This window comes from Dipodomys ordii, unplaced genomic scaffold, assembly GCF_000151885.1.
Source record: "Dipodomys ordii isolate 6190 unplaced genomic scaffold, Dord_2.0 Scaffold33, whole genome shotgun sequence".
NCBI lineage: Eukaryota > Metazoa > Chordata > Mammalia > Rodentia > Heteromyidae > Dipodomys > Dipodomys ordii.
The window spans coordinates 4,718,824-4,734,428 of record NW_012267249.1 but is presented as its reverse complement, the minus strand read 5'-3'; positions in this window follow the sequence as shown (position 1 = coordinate 4,734,428).

Here is a 15,605-nt window from a genome sequence, read left to right as displayed (position 1 = left end):
GTCCAGTGAGCGGGCCCACCCTCTAGTGTCCAGCCTTAGAGAGTCCATGGGAAGAGCTGGGAGAAGAGTGGGCAGTAAATGTTCGTTGTCCCCTTGGGGCAGCATGCAGTGTTGTCCCTCAGTAGACCAAGATTGGCTAGAGCTAAGGGCTTGGGACCTGGGAGAGATGCCCTGAGGCAGGAATTGGGAGAAAGGGGAAGAAGTCCATGCCCCAGTACATTTTCCTAAGGCCTCTCCCATCCTTTAAGATGCTGCATGAAAAGAGGTAAGTGGAGATGTCCTTTGCATTTTTCCAAGGACAAGGACATTATGATCAGGGAGGGCTCATTCTTGGCAGACAGTAGGTGACAGAGCAGGTGGGATTAGAACTTGGGCTTAAGGAGAGAGACTAGGAGGAATCACAAGTGGCACAGGCAGCTGGATCTATTGTGTTTTACAGGATTTAGAAAGGGTGCTTTGAATCAGAGCTTTGTCTCTTCGAATTTAAGTTTTGGTCTCTCTAGTCTCATGCTCTGCTTTGTAACTCAACCGGGATGAGACTGCAAGAGTAAAGCTTGTAGGATGTATGCTCACCTCAATGATCCTAGTGACTAGATTTGGACTTTCTTACTTATCTGAGATGACTAACTCTATGTGGCTGATTAAGGAAGCTGCTAGACTCTCCCATTCTTTAATCTGAGACTATTTCTTGTTCTTTGCTTGCTAGCCACAGTTTAAGCATACTTGGTCCCTCTTTCTCTCTTAAACTCTTATCGCTCCAACTTCCACTTTCCTTCTTTGGCTCTAACCTCTTTTCCTCCCTTACTTGACAAAACTTTTGGTTTACGCCTATGTATATGATTCCCTATTTCCTGGGTTTGTTGTTGACTTTTGACCTCCTGGCTTTAGCTGTAGTTTGGTTTTCTCTTAAAATCAACACTGAAGTATTGGAAATTCAGTCCCCTGGATTCAATGTCAGTTCACACATAATGAGAGTAAATATTAACTCCAGCGAATATACATTCATGATAATATGTAGTTCCTGAATTCTCTTAGTGTTGCCCAGATCATAGGAAGGGCCTCCCAAATAATTTTTCATAACATTAAATTGGCACTTGCTTCTAGGGGCCACCCATATCTAACACAGGGAAATATTAAATGTCTACTCAATTCGTTAGCAGAAGCCTACTTGTATGTATTGTTTTGGTTGTTGCTTTGTTTTGTCCCCATGGTCCTGGGAATTGAATGCCAAGACCTTGCCTTTGCTAGGCAAGCACTCTATCACTTGAGCCACAGCCCCAATCCTGAATCTAGTTCTTTTTATTTGTTAAGAGATTTGTGCAGTGGATGTTTTATAGCCAATGAGGTTTAGTCCAGGTTTGCTTATTGCTAATTGAGACATTTTGGGTATTTTGAAAGAGAAGGGGAAAAGTTGCCAAAGAAAAAGTTAGTTGAAGGCTGGGAAGGTGGCTCAGTGGTAGAGTGCTTGCCTTGCATGCTCGAGGCCCTGGGTTCAATTCCTCAGCACCACATAAGCAAAAAGAAAAAAGCCAGAAGTGGCGCTGTGGCTCAAGTGGTAGAGTGCTAGCCTTGAGCTGAAGAGCTGAGGGACAGCGCCCAGGCCCAGAGTTCAGGCCCCATGACCGGACCCCCCCCAAAAAAAAAGAGTTAGTTGATAAACAAGTCGTGATAAGTATGGAACATAATTATGAAAATTTCAGTGATCTTATGATTAAGGATTGTTTCACTTACCATACCAAATCATCTCTTAGCTTACTTACTAAACTAATGAGCACATTCTATATGCTCTGCCCAAGACAAAAGCAACATTTCACTAAAACACTTTAGCCCCTTCCTGTCTTATATCAGGCCCTCTCAGTTAAGCCAAGCCTTGGAGGGCAAACATTGACTGTAAAGCTTTTATGCTTGGAGATGTTATTAAATTCACATGCTTCTGTAACAGGGAAGATTTCCAAAATGGAGGCATCCCATAATAGTACAAAATTAAGACATATAGAAAGACATTAAATGATCCTCATAAAGTCTGATGAAAAATTTAAGTATCAGTGATGGCATCAACCTGATGCCCACTGGTGTGTATGTGGGAGATGGAAAGGTAACCCCCTTAACAAGAAGCAACAGCTCTTCAATCCAGCCGTGCTGAGCAGTAGAATGGGAGTGTACTGAGGACTGCCCCATCTAGACCAGTGCTCAACAGATGGCTATTAACCCTCCTGTGTCATCTTGTGGTAAATGTTCCTGTCCTTACAAGACTCTGTGAACAAGGGGAGACTTCACCATTGTCCTTTCTCCTCTTCCTATTTTCAAGGGCATCTCCACTAAAACTCTTGCTTTCTGGATTCTCCAGGTAAGAAAAAGGAACCAGTCTTCTACAACCACAAAACTCCAGAGGACAAATATAAAAATCTTCCCATCTGCCATAGTGCACTTGTCCAATAGCATTATAGGTAGGGTGTCTGGAGTTACTACGGCTCAGCTCTCTCTCTGCAATTCCTTTCAAAGAGCACCCACTTCCCTCCTTCCCTGAAGAGTGCAGAGCCACATTCTTCTTCTTGGACAAATATTATTTAATAAATGTCTTCTTCACATTTCAAGTCTTTTTATGTAGTCTACAAGTGCATAGTGATGTCTGATAATAATAGAATTGGTTTGTGTCTAGCAACTCACTGAATCGCTGTCAAAGAGTGGAGGTTTTAGCCAGGAAAGATGGCGCATGCCTGTAATCGTAGCACCCAAGAGATTGGGTCAGGAAGATGGGAAGTTCAAAGTCACCTTGTTAGTAAGACCCTATTCCCCCAACAAAACAACAACAACATAAGGTACATTGTTGAATAGAATGATAAGAACAGACATGTTTATCTTGTTCTTGATCTTAAGATAAAATAATTCACACATACACCATTAAATATAATTTATATTTAAGTGTACATTTATTTATAAGTAGAATTTATATTAGTTTTCATAGATGTTCTTTATCTGGTTCAGGAATTCCCTTATTATTCCTACTTATTATGGATGGATGTTGAATTTTGTTGGTGCTTTTTGGTAGCTATTGAAATAATATGGCTTTTAGTTAATTACACAGTTAGTTACACATGGTTAACTGTATAATTAATGATGTTAATTTAGTTAATTAATACCATGAACTACAGTGACTGATATTTTTGGATTTAACTCAACCTTGTATCCCATGATACATCTTACTCTGTCTTGATGTACTTTTTTAGATGCAGTTAGATTTGGTTTGCTAATTTTTTTTCTTTTGAATTCTTGCATCTTTGTCTTTGTCTGGTTTTAGTATCAGGGAAATGCTGGCTTCTTAAAATGAGTTGAAGGAAATATTCTCTTTTTATTCTGGAAGTGTGTGTAGAGTTGATGTGAGTATCTTCTTAAATATTTAGTAGGATTCACTCATAAAGGTAACTGGGCAGGAGAGAGAAAGAGAGAGAGCATGTGTGTGTGCATGTGTTTTAATGTATTTAATAAATGAAGCACTGGGCTGGGAAGGTAGCTCAGCGGTAGAGTGCATGCCTTGCAAGCATGAGGCCCTGGGTTCGATTCCTCAGCACCACATAAACAGAAAAAGCTGGAAGTGGCACTGTGGCTCCAGTGGTAGAGCACTAACCTTGAGCTGAAGAGCCGAGGGACAGCGCCCAGACCCAGAGTTCAGGCCCCATGACCAGCAAAAAAATAAAATAAAATAAAAAATAAATGAAGCATTATTCAAGTTGCATATTTCTTCTTAAGTGGCTTTAATCATTGAGATTTGTTCTTTTGTTTTACTAGTAACACCTGCATTGAGTTACACACTATTTTTAAAATTTTATCTCTTCTGCATAGTTTCAAATTTCCTCTAAGTACTGTTTATGCAATCTCTAAATTTTGTTTTCCACTTAATTCAATTAAATATTTAAAAATTTTCCTCTTCATAGAAATTTGCCATTCCATTTCCATTATTTGGAGATTTCTATAAATCTTTGGTACTGATGTTCAATTAATTTATGATCAGGGAACACACTCTGCATGACTTTAGTACTTCCAATTAATTGAAACCTGTTTTGTGGCCCAAAAGATAGATTGTGTGGGACAGATGTCCTCTCTGCCCTGGGGGAAATGTTTATTTAGTTGTTACTGGGTAGAATGTTCTATAAATGTTATTTAGGTCAACTTGGTTGATAGGATCACTGAAGACTTCTTTATTTCCTTGGATTTTCTATTTTCTCTGTGGATTGTTCAGAAAGGAGAACTGGTATACCTGAATATAAATGTGAATTCATTAATATTTGTCCTTGAAGATCTCCATTTTTATCTCATGTATTTTGAAGATCCTACTCTTCAGAATGTCCTTTTTTCCCCTTTGGGATCCTAGAAGAGAGAAAGAGAGAGAGAGAGAGAGAGAGAGAGAGAGAGAATGGCTTGGTAGATAATGACAGGAAAGGATAGACCTAAAATCTGTCTCTGAGGTAATGTGAGTTTAAGTGGGCTTGTCAGCTTAAGTTTCCATTCAGTCTTGAAACTTGACAGGGAATATGACAGAAACTCCTCTAGCTCCTCCTAGTATTGTGAGTTGCCTCATTTCTTTAAATATTTTTTTAAATTACTATCATTAAGTAGTTGTACCAAGGAGGTGCCATATAACAAAGCAGTTTATAAATACAATGCATCTTGATCAGTGTCACCTCTTCACTATTCTCACCTCCCTTCACCCCACTCCTTCCCTTACTTTTCTTGATTTTGTGGTATAAACAATAAAAAATTCTTGACTATGTTTCCCCCCTTTCTACCTTCATTCATCTACCCTCTTCCCTTGGCACCTCTCTGGCATGTACCCATTTACTGGTGTTGGTTTTGTTGGGATTTGACCAGATATTTTTAAAAGATTATACTATTAGAGCTCTCATAGAGTCTGTTATTCTCCAGTTAATTTATTTGTAACCACTTGCATATGGGCCATCCTAATGTGTTTCCTTATAGATCTATAGGCACATTCTGTCTACTACAAATGAGGGAAACCATGTAACCTTTGTTTTTCTGGGTCTGGCTTACTTCACTTAATATAATTTTTTCCAAGTCTTTTAATTTCCTTAATGAATGGTACAGTATCATTCTTTCCAGTAGATAAATAAAATTGCATTGTGTATATATACCACATTTTCTTGATCCATTTGTCCACTGAGGGCATCTGGACTGATTCTGTATCTTGGTTATGGTGAATAGTACTGCAATGAATATGATTGTGCTGGTGGTTTTACTGTAACCTTGTTTGTGTTGAATGGATAAATGCTCAGGAGTGGGATTTCTGGGTTATAGGGTAGTTCTATGTTTAATTTTTTTGAGGAACTCACATATTGTTTTCCAGAGTGGTTGAACAAGCTTACATCCCCCACTAACAGTGTATTAGAGTCTCCTTTTGGCTGCATCTTCGATAGCATTTATTGTTTGTTTCATTTGATAATGGCCACTCTAACTGGGGTTAGGTAGAAAGTCAACATTGTTTTGTTTTGTTGTTTGTTTGTTTGTCACAGAGCCACTTCCGGCTTTTTTCTTTTTGCTTATGTGGTGCTGAGGAATCGAACCCAGGGCCTCATGCATGCAAGGCAAGCATTCTACCACTGAGCCACCTTCCCAGCCCCAAAAGTCAACATTGTTTTGATTTGCATTTCCTTTATGGCCAGACATGTTGAACATTTCTTCATGTGTCTACTGGCCATTTTTACTACTTTTCTGAGAAGTCTTCTTAGAGCCATTAGTCCACTTATTAATTGGGTTGTTGTTTCTTTGAGGGTTTAATTTTTAAGTATTTAGTTTTTTGAGCTCTAAGTATATTATTTCTGGATAGTAACCCTTGTGTGATGTATAGCTGGCAAAAGTCTTCTCCCATTCTGTGAGCTTTCTATTTAGCTTGTTAAATTGCCTCATATCTGAGGGACAGCTAGGATTTAGATACCTAGTCCTTTTGGTACCTAGGGGAGGAATAAGATCTTGGAGACAAAGCACTCATCCATAAGATTAGTGTTCTCAAAGAAGATGCCTCATTGCATTCACCATATGAAGATATAGCAAGAACCAAAAAAAAATGAGCCCTCACTAGACCTTGACCTGGAACTTCCAGAATTTTGAGAATTGCCTAGTTTATGGTATACTGTTATACCATCCCAAATATAGTAAAGACATAATGTAAATTACATATGAGATTATGTAGTTATCATAATTTTCTATGCATTCTGAGAAATATTTCAGGTTTTTTTAAAAGATAAGTTGTTCCATTTACTGTTTGCAAGAGGTGATGAAATGGTACAGCTGAGGGACAATGAAGATGATGATGGTAAGATGAGTCAAGTGATGATATTGAGAATGATTATGTAAGAGACGAAGGCAGATAATTTGGGGATGTTGGTGAATGAAAGTTGTTGATGAGACTCTGAAGGGGAAATGAGTTAGTGATGAGGTTACATATGATAAAAACACCAAGGGCTGGTTAAGAAAGAAAAGGAACTTTGGGCATGTGCTGACTAGCTAATGCACACACTTGAGACAGCATTAAGAAAAAAGTAAATTTCTTCAGGTGCCTCTGAGGGACACTGAGTCACTTCTGCTTTTCTGCTTAGCTGCTGGCCTTGTCCCAGTTGTCTAATAAGTTGAACTTCTAATGATCCTCCCATTTTCTTAGGCACTGAACTTAACAAGTCTCTGTGGAATTCTTAGTTCAGAGCAACTCAACTGTAGCTTAATTGGCCCCTGGACAGGAATGAAGGACTCCTGGGGCAGAGGAACTCAGGAGTGGCCTCAGAAATGGAATGAACTTGGAGACTCATAGGAGGAGGGGGAAAAGAAGTAGAGAGTTTCAAGACATTATATTAGCTTAATTGGAATTAGAAGAGTGAGGTTCTTGGTATAATTGGCAATTTTCATGTCTTCTGGGAAGTGTCAGGCTAAAGCAGAACTTGTGGGAAATTCTCAGTATAGTAGCTCAAAGCCTGGGGCCTGAGATTGCAGCTGCATCTCCAAATACATAGTCATAAAGCCGGATTCGGAATTCAGATGGCATGTGCTACTGCACATCCTATTGATCTAGCCTTGACAGGCAAGTCAGCCTGTGAATATCAGAGGTATTAGGAGCCTTACAAGTTGTCTTTGGCTGGGAACCAGTGGCTCATGCCTGTAATTCCAGCTACTCAGTAGGCTGGGATCTAAAGATTTAGGATTGAAGCCAGTCTAGATAGGAAAGTCTGTGAGACTCCTAATTAAACTCCAATTAACCACCAGAAAACTAGAGGTGGTGCTATGGCTGAAGGTGGCAGAACACTAGCCTTGAGCAAAAGAGCTCAGGGACAGCACCCAAGCCCTAAGTTCAAGCCCCATGAATGACCAAAAAAAATAGTCTATATTAGTTCTTAAGTGACAGTTCAAGGACTAGTGAGGGCCTGGCTACATCTGAAACTCTTGAAGTTTTTATTATTATGTATAATTTAATTTTCCTCTAGCTATATACGTACATATTAATGCGATCATTATAAACATTCAAACACTATAGATAAATCAAAGTTCCCTTTGATCTTCCCTTTAATACCATTCCCCATATCAGAGATTAAGTCTGCTTTCAGACTTTTTAGAAATATGCCTTAACACTGCATCAAGCTGAACAAAAAGCCAAGCAGCACTATGGTAATCCATACATGCGTATAGTTAGATTGATTTCTTCTACTGCTCTCTCTTTCCATATCTGCTCTAATCCACTGTTCAAAACAACAGTTTTAGTGATAGTCCTTATGCCATCCACATAGAGACCATGTATTCTAATATTATTAGTTTTTTTGTATGTAAAAATACACATATGTGTATGTCTGTATAAATATGTATGTATATATACATATACACATTTCAATCTTTTAGGTCTAGATTCCATAAAGGAGTGAAAGCATTATGGTTCAAGTGATAGAGTGCCAGCCTTAAACAAAAAAGCTAAGTGAGAGTATGAGGCCCTGAGTTCAAGCCCCAATACGGGTGTGTGCATGCACATGCACATGTGTGCACATGCACGTGTGCATGCGCGTGCGCACACACACACACACAAACATGATGAAAAAAATGACAAGAAAGAAAACCGGCTCTGTTGGGGGTCAAGGACTAGTTAAAGGAGTGCCAATGGAGAGGGTAAATGAGGGTGGGTGAATATGGTTGAGGTAATATATATGTATGTGTGTAAATAGAGCAATGAAACTTATTGAAATTGTTTTAAGATAGAGGGAGGAAGATAAGGGAGATGAGTTTGATCAGGGTACTTTATATATGAAAATACACAACAAAACTTTTGTACAATTAATATATACTGAGAAAAAAATCTCAAGAAAATATTATTTTCTTCCATTTCTAGAGCTTTAACTCAGGGACTTGTGTAGTTGTTGGTTTTTGGTCATGGCTGGTGTACTATCCTTGGCACTATACCTCCAAACTGGCATTTTGCTGACAAATTGGAAATGTAAGGTCACAGGCTTTTTTTTTTTTTTTTTGGTCTGGGCTAGCTTCAAACTGCAATCCTAAAGGTCTTAGCCTCCTGAGAAGCTAGGATTACACTTGTGGGCTATTGACTCTTGGATCATTCTGTTCTCATTTATGACTTAGCAAGATCAAGGCTGGCTTGGCTAGGTGATTGCTAAGGCATGGACAGTGGAGTTTCTTCACCTCAGCAACATACTAGGTACCTGATGGACAATCAGTTCTGACACCAAGCCCAGACATTGAGTTTGGGGGACTAAACACAGAAAGAAATCATACATGCAAGGCCTGGAAGTTGGGCAAAGATTTGAGCAAAATACCCTGAGATGAGGTGGTAGTAAGTGGGTGGAGATGGGTGTAAAAGCCTAAATTACCATACAACATGCGTATAGTTATTTAACTGCTGATTTTTAAAGGAATAGTTTCAGCTTTTCCCCATTTAGGAAAAGGTTGCGTGCAAGTTTACTGCACATAGCCTTTATTATGCTGATATGTGAGCCTTCTATTTCTAGTTTTTCTAGGGTTTTTACTGTGAATAGATGTTGAACTTTGACAGACTTTTTCCTACATCTATGATCATTCGTGCTTTTTCCTTGATTCTATTTATATGCTGTATTACATTTATTGGATGTTGACTCATTCTTGTATCACTGGAATGAAACAAACTTGGTATATGATTTTTTAAAATGTGTTGAACTTTGTCTGCAATTACTTTATGAATACTTTATGTCTATGTTCATCAAGGAAATTGGTCTATAGTCTCTCTCTCATATCTTTATCTGGTTTTGGTATCAGGCTAATACTGGCTTTATGGTATGAGTTTGGAATCTCCCTCTCTCTCCCTCCCTCCCCCCTCCCCCTTTTTTCCCTCCCCCCTCCCCTCCCTCCCTCCATCCCTCCCTCCTTTCCTTCCTTCTTTCCTTCCAAGTTTGCTCAGCTTTCTTGCTCAACTTGCTACATGCTTCCAGACTTGCTTTTGTTCGTTATTTTGGATATAGAGTCCCATGGACTATTCCTACTTGGGTTGGCTTTGAACTGTGATCCTTTGATCTTGACTTACTTAGTAGCTAAGCATGAGCCACTGGCACCAGGTTCCCTTTTTATTTATGAAATAATTTGAGGGCTACAGATTAGTTCTTATTCAAAGTTTTGATAGAATTCAGCAATGAATCTAGCTATTCCTGGGCTTTTCTTTGTTGGGAGACTATTACTTCTTCAATCTCATTGCTTTCTATAGATTTGTTTAGATTGCATATATCTTTGTTCAATTTCGGTAGGATATATCTCTAGAAATTTATATATTTCTCTCTCTCTTTCTGTGTGTGTGTGTGTGTGTGTGTGTGTCCTGGGGTTTAAACTCTCTCTCTTTCTCTTTGTATGTGTGTGTATGTGTCCTGGGGTTTAAACTCAGGGCCTGGGCCTTGTCTCTGAGTTTCGTTGCTCAAGAATAGTGCTCTATCACTTCAGCTATAGCTATATTTCTAACTTTTTAGTTGTTAGTTGACTTCTTGCCTTGGCTAGCTTCAAACTGTGATCCTCAGATTTTAGCTACCTAAGTAGCTAGGAACATAGGCATGCACCACTGGTGCTTGGCTACATTTCTTTCGTATTTGATAACTTATTGACAGATACGTTTCAAAATATTCCCTAATGATTTGCATTTCAGTTGTAGCTGCTGTGATATTCCCTTCTTTTAGTCTCTAATTTTATTTATTTGGGCTTTCTATCTCTTTCTTTTGGTTAGTTTGGAAGCAATATTTTTGGTGCCAGTCCTGGGGTTTGAACTCAGGGCTGGGCACTGTCCCTGAGCTTCCTTTTGCACGAGGCTAGCACTCTAACACTTAAGCCACAGTTCTATTTCCCGCTTGATTAAAGGGTTGGCAGGCTTGTTTTCAAATAACCAGTTCTTTGTATTTTTAAAGTATCTATTTTATTAATTTCTACCCTGATTTTTATCATTTCTTTCTACTTACTAATTTGGGGTTTGGCTTGTTATTTTTCTTGCTGTTTTTCTTTTCTGAGAGCTTGAGGTACACCATTATGTTATCTATTTCAGATCTCTCTGATTTTTTTTTTTTTTTGTCAGTCATGGAGCTTGAATTCTGGGCCTGGGCACTATCCATCAGCTCTTTAGTTCAAGACTAGCACTCTACCACTTGAGCCACAGTGCCACTTCCGATTTCCTAGTGGTTTATTGGTGATAAGAGTCCCATGGACTTTCTTGCCCAGGCTGGCTTTGAACCGCGATCCTCAGATCTCAGCCTCCTGAGTAGTTAAGATTACAGGCGTGAGCCACCAGTGCCTGGCTCTGATTTTTTTAGTGTACTCATAGCATAAAATTCCATTTTAAAACTGACTCCTTAAATAAACCTAGTCAAGACTGTAAGCAAAAGACCTCTGTAGTGAAATCTATCAGGAAATTGAAAGACCTCCATGTCCATGGATAAGTAGAATTAACATTGTAAAAATGTTCATATTGCCAAAGGTAATCTACAAATTTAATTCAATCCCCATCAAAACTGCAATGTTGTTCTTTACTAAGATATGGAAAACAATCCAAAAATTCTTTTGGAAAAACAAAGGACCTCAAATAGCCAAAGCAATTTTAGGCAAATGCAATGTTGGTGGTATCACAATCCCAGACCTCAAACTCTACTACAATTACAATCTTTACTGTAATTACAAAAAACAGCTTGGTATTGACACAAAAACATGCCCAAAGATCAATGGAACAGACTAGAAGATGCAGAAATGAAGCCATATATTTACAGTTATCGGATATTTGGCAAAAGAGCCAAAAATATACAGTGGAAAAAAAGATGGCCCCTTCAATCATTGGTGTTGAGAAAATTGTACATCTATATGGAGAAAACTAAAAGTGGATACCTGTTTATTATCATGCACTATTATCAACTCAAAGACCTCAATGTCAGATCTGAAACTTTGAAATCACTGGAAGAAGGAGTAGGGTAAGGATTAGAATTTATAGGCATAGGCAGAAACACTTTGAAAAGCGTTCCAAGGGACACAGCAGATTGGAGAGAGACTTGACAAATGGGATTATATTTTTAAAAAAGGATAGCAAAGGACACAGTTACTAAACTAGAAAGACAGCTAACAGAGTGGAAGAAGATATTTACCAGTTAGACATCTGACAACAGCCTAATATCCAAAAGTTAACTCCTCCCTAAACTAACAAACCAATCAATAAAATGGTCAAAGATGCCAATGGGGGACTTGTCAGAAGTAAGAATGTCAAATAAACAAATGAGGAAATGCTCAACCTCCCTGGCCATTAAGGAAATGTAAATCAAAATAACTTGAGATTCCATTTCACCTCAGTTGGACTGGCCAGCATCTAGAACTTGAACAATAATAAATGCTGGTGGGGATGCAAGAAAAAAAGAATCCTATTGCACTGTTGGTGGGAATGTAAACTAATACAACCACTCTGGACAGCAGTCTGGAGGTTCCTCAAAGTGTAAAACAGAGATCTTCTTTCTGACCCAGCCATACCACTCCTGGGCATCTCCCCAGAACATCACAGGCCAGGATACCAAAAAGACACGTGCTTCCATGTCCACTGCTGCACTAGTCACAATAGCCAAGCTATGGAAACAGCCTAGGTGCCCTACAATAGATGAGTGGATCAAAAAGCCATGGTACCCATGCACAATGGAACTTTACACAGCCATTAGGAAGAATAATAATACGTAATTTGAAAGGAAATGGACGGAGCTATAATAAATCATGGTAAGTGAGGTAAGCCAAGCTCAGAGATAAATGGTGCGTGTTTTCTTTCCTGTGCAGAAGCTAGATCTAAAGTACACTGGGACATGATAAATTATGCAGGACTTCTAGGCATTCACACACAGTGAGACCAAAAGGAAGACCAAAGAAAGATATTCTTAGGAGAGGAACACAAAGGTATAATGCCTATGTATATCTGATCATATAAAATACTATTTATTTAAATGAACTCCAGGAAGTAGAAACAAGATGTTTTCTTCTTTGTTGCTGTTTTTCTTTTCTTTTCATCTTATTTATCTTCATTGGGAGGGTAAGGGAGGCACAGAAATGAAGGGACAAAGGGTGAACAAGTTAAGCAGTTGTACTAGACACTATGTTGAAAATGAGAGGGAAATGGGAGGGCAAAACTGGGAGAGAGCGAGAGAAGGGTGACATTGTCCCAAAAGAAATGTATTCATTACCTGACTTATGTAAGATAACCCCTTTGTACATCACCTTTATAATAACAATAAAATTATGTAAAAAGTTTTTAAGAATTGCTTGGTGCCATAAAATGTCATCTATTTTGGAGAAAGTTATGTGGGTTGCTAAGAAGAATACGTGTTAGATAGAATGATCTGTAGATGTCTCTTAATTCTATTTGATTGTGGTTTTATTGAACTTTGAAGTTTCTTTGTTGATTTTTTTCAGGATGATTTATTGATGAAAGTGGGGTGTTGAAATCACCCTCTATTTTTGTAACTATACCTAAATGTTCCTTTAAGTCTAGTATTATTTGTTTTATGAAATTGAACATATCAGCCTTCAGATATAGATACACAATAAAAGTTAGACAACTACTGTAACACCGATAACTACAGAAAAGAAAATGGCAAAATAATGTAGGCTAAAATATATCATTTTGGCCAGTTGGGCACATACTAATGTGTGCCACTATGAACAGCGTGTGGGAGATTGATGTGAGAGTAATATAAATTAAAGGCCATCCTAGGCTACATAGTGAGCCTGAAGCTAGCCTGGCTATACAACAAAACCTATCTCAAAAGAATAAAAATAAAAGTAATGGTCAGATAGAATGGTGCATACCTATGATTTTGGGAAGAGGAGGATAGAGGATCATGAGTAACCTGAGTAACCTGGGTAAAGTTAGTAGAATTCAATCTTAAAGACAAATGAAAATGTTGGGAGTATGGCTACCATGTCTCATGTGCAAGGACCTGGATACAGTTCCTACGATTGCAAAAAAGTTAATAAGGCTAAAAGTAATAATAATAATAACACAAGAAAGAAATAATGGAAAAGAAAGGAAAGGAAAAAAGGAGCAAAGTTAAAGAAAAGATAGAGAAGGAAAAAGAAAAGAATTTGAGGAAGAAAACAAGATCTTAAAAATACCATTACAAAATAAAATTACAGAAATAGAAAAATGTGAGATTAGGAACAAAAATTAAAATACAAAATATAAAAAATAAAGCAATAATAATAATATAATAAAAAAGAAAAAAGTTGGAGAAACTAGATCAGATGTTTTAATGGCTTTTTAACTAAAGTCTGTTGCGTTCCTTCCTGTATATATGCTCCACCCTATTGTTTGGTGCTATATGTGGGCAGAGAGCTGCTGGTCAGGGAGGTTTTGTCATTGTTAGGACTGCATTCACTTTAGACTTCTCTTCTTTGTGTACCGGGAGCACCACTTGCTAGCCCCAATAAATGTTGATGCCTATAGGCCAGGCACGTTCCCACTTGCTATAGAGCCCACCTCCAGTTTGTGTATTTAGAACAACCAATGTCCAAGCTGAAGAGTGACTCTCAAGTTTATCAGAGAGTAGAGAAAGCAAACCGAGCGTTGGGTACTGCACTGGGTGGGGAGACTGAAGGGAGGTTGGTACTCTCTTTGCACTTTCAGTCTCCACTCAGTAACCAACCACCATGTGGGAGGGGGGAAGCTATGAAGATGGAATCTCCAGTTCTGAGCTCAGAGCTGTCAGTCCTACCTGGCAACAACCAAGCAATCTGCAAGCCCTGTGCTCAGAATCCACAGACAACAGGGCTTACTCCTCACTGCCAGCTGCACCCTTCACAGCCTGTGTTCACTGATGCTTAAACTTCTCCGTGGATCCATATCCTACCTACCCACCACCTCAACTACCCTTTGTAGCTGTGTCACATTAAGACATTGTCCCAGGGTTTCCCCAGGCTCTCTTACTTGTGTTCATTCAGTTTTCAGGCCCTCATAGTAACTCAGTCTCAAATGATACCTACTTATTGATCTCCTGAGCCGTTGGGAGCAATGGAACTCATTTCTTCTTCAATGATAGCCTGCTGTGCGTGAGAAGTTCCTGCCACACCAAAAGCCCACATCAGATTTAAGGCTTGAGAGAACTGTAGATTTCTCCTATAGCCAAAGATTGTCAGTCTAGGCTCATCAGTGATGTGTGGCTCACCCTGAGGTTGTGGCTTTGGTGGGGTTGTGTCCTACCTGCCTCTGCAGCTGGGTTTGGAGTTGCTGACTATTTCCTTGTTTTCTTTGCATCACATTTCTGTTTCTCCATGCTATTTTGAACTGTTCAGTCACTGCTTGATTCTCAGTGCTCTTCCTCTCTTTGTCTTCTTGGAATGGTAGCACCTTTGCTACCATTTGCAGACTTACATGGAGACACTAGGGCGTTTCCTATAGGTTATTGCTCCCTTGAAAAAAAATGTCTATTTAGAATTCTTACCAGAAATCTAGCCCATGTAGTACAGTGCTCACTAAGAGAAAACATGGAACCTGGGAAAGCATGGACAGAAAGAAGAGAGGCCTGATTGGACCAAAGAGGACTTGTAGGAAGTGGTCTGAGCTCAGGCTTGAAGGGTCAGGCAGTTCTGTCTGTACACAGACTTGAGTAGTAGGTATTAGAGTTCAGACTTATTGTTCAGACCTCAGGGAATTCAAAAGCACAGGAAGCTTGTTAGGTAGCTACCAGAGTTGGCCTCTTGGGAATCAGGGATCCCTGGAGCAGAGTTTCAAAAAAACTCCTCAAAATCCTGACCTATCCCTCCCACAGAGACCAAGATCAGGTAAAGAGTAAGGAGCGCTGTGGCACAGCATCTGAGGTGCCACAGCGATCATCATCTGGGGCGTCTCTTCTTCTGGCTGTCTTGGGTTCCCACTGTCTGTAGATTTTGGTATCTGCATGTTCTTTCATGTCTGTACCTCTCTCTGTGTCCTGATACTTCTTTCTCCATCTCTATGTCTTTCTCTTCCTTGCCTGTTTATTTCACTCTGTTCAACTGCCCCCTCCTCTGACTTTGGGTATACAGCTTCCTCAACCCACCTGGCCTTCAGTTACTAATGAAGAGAAGGAGAAGGAAAACAAGAA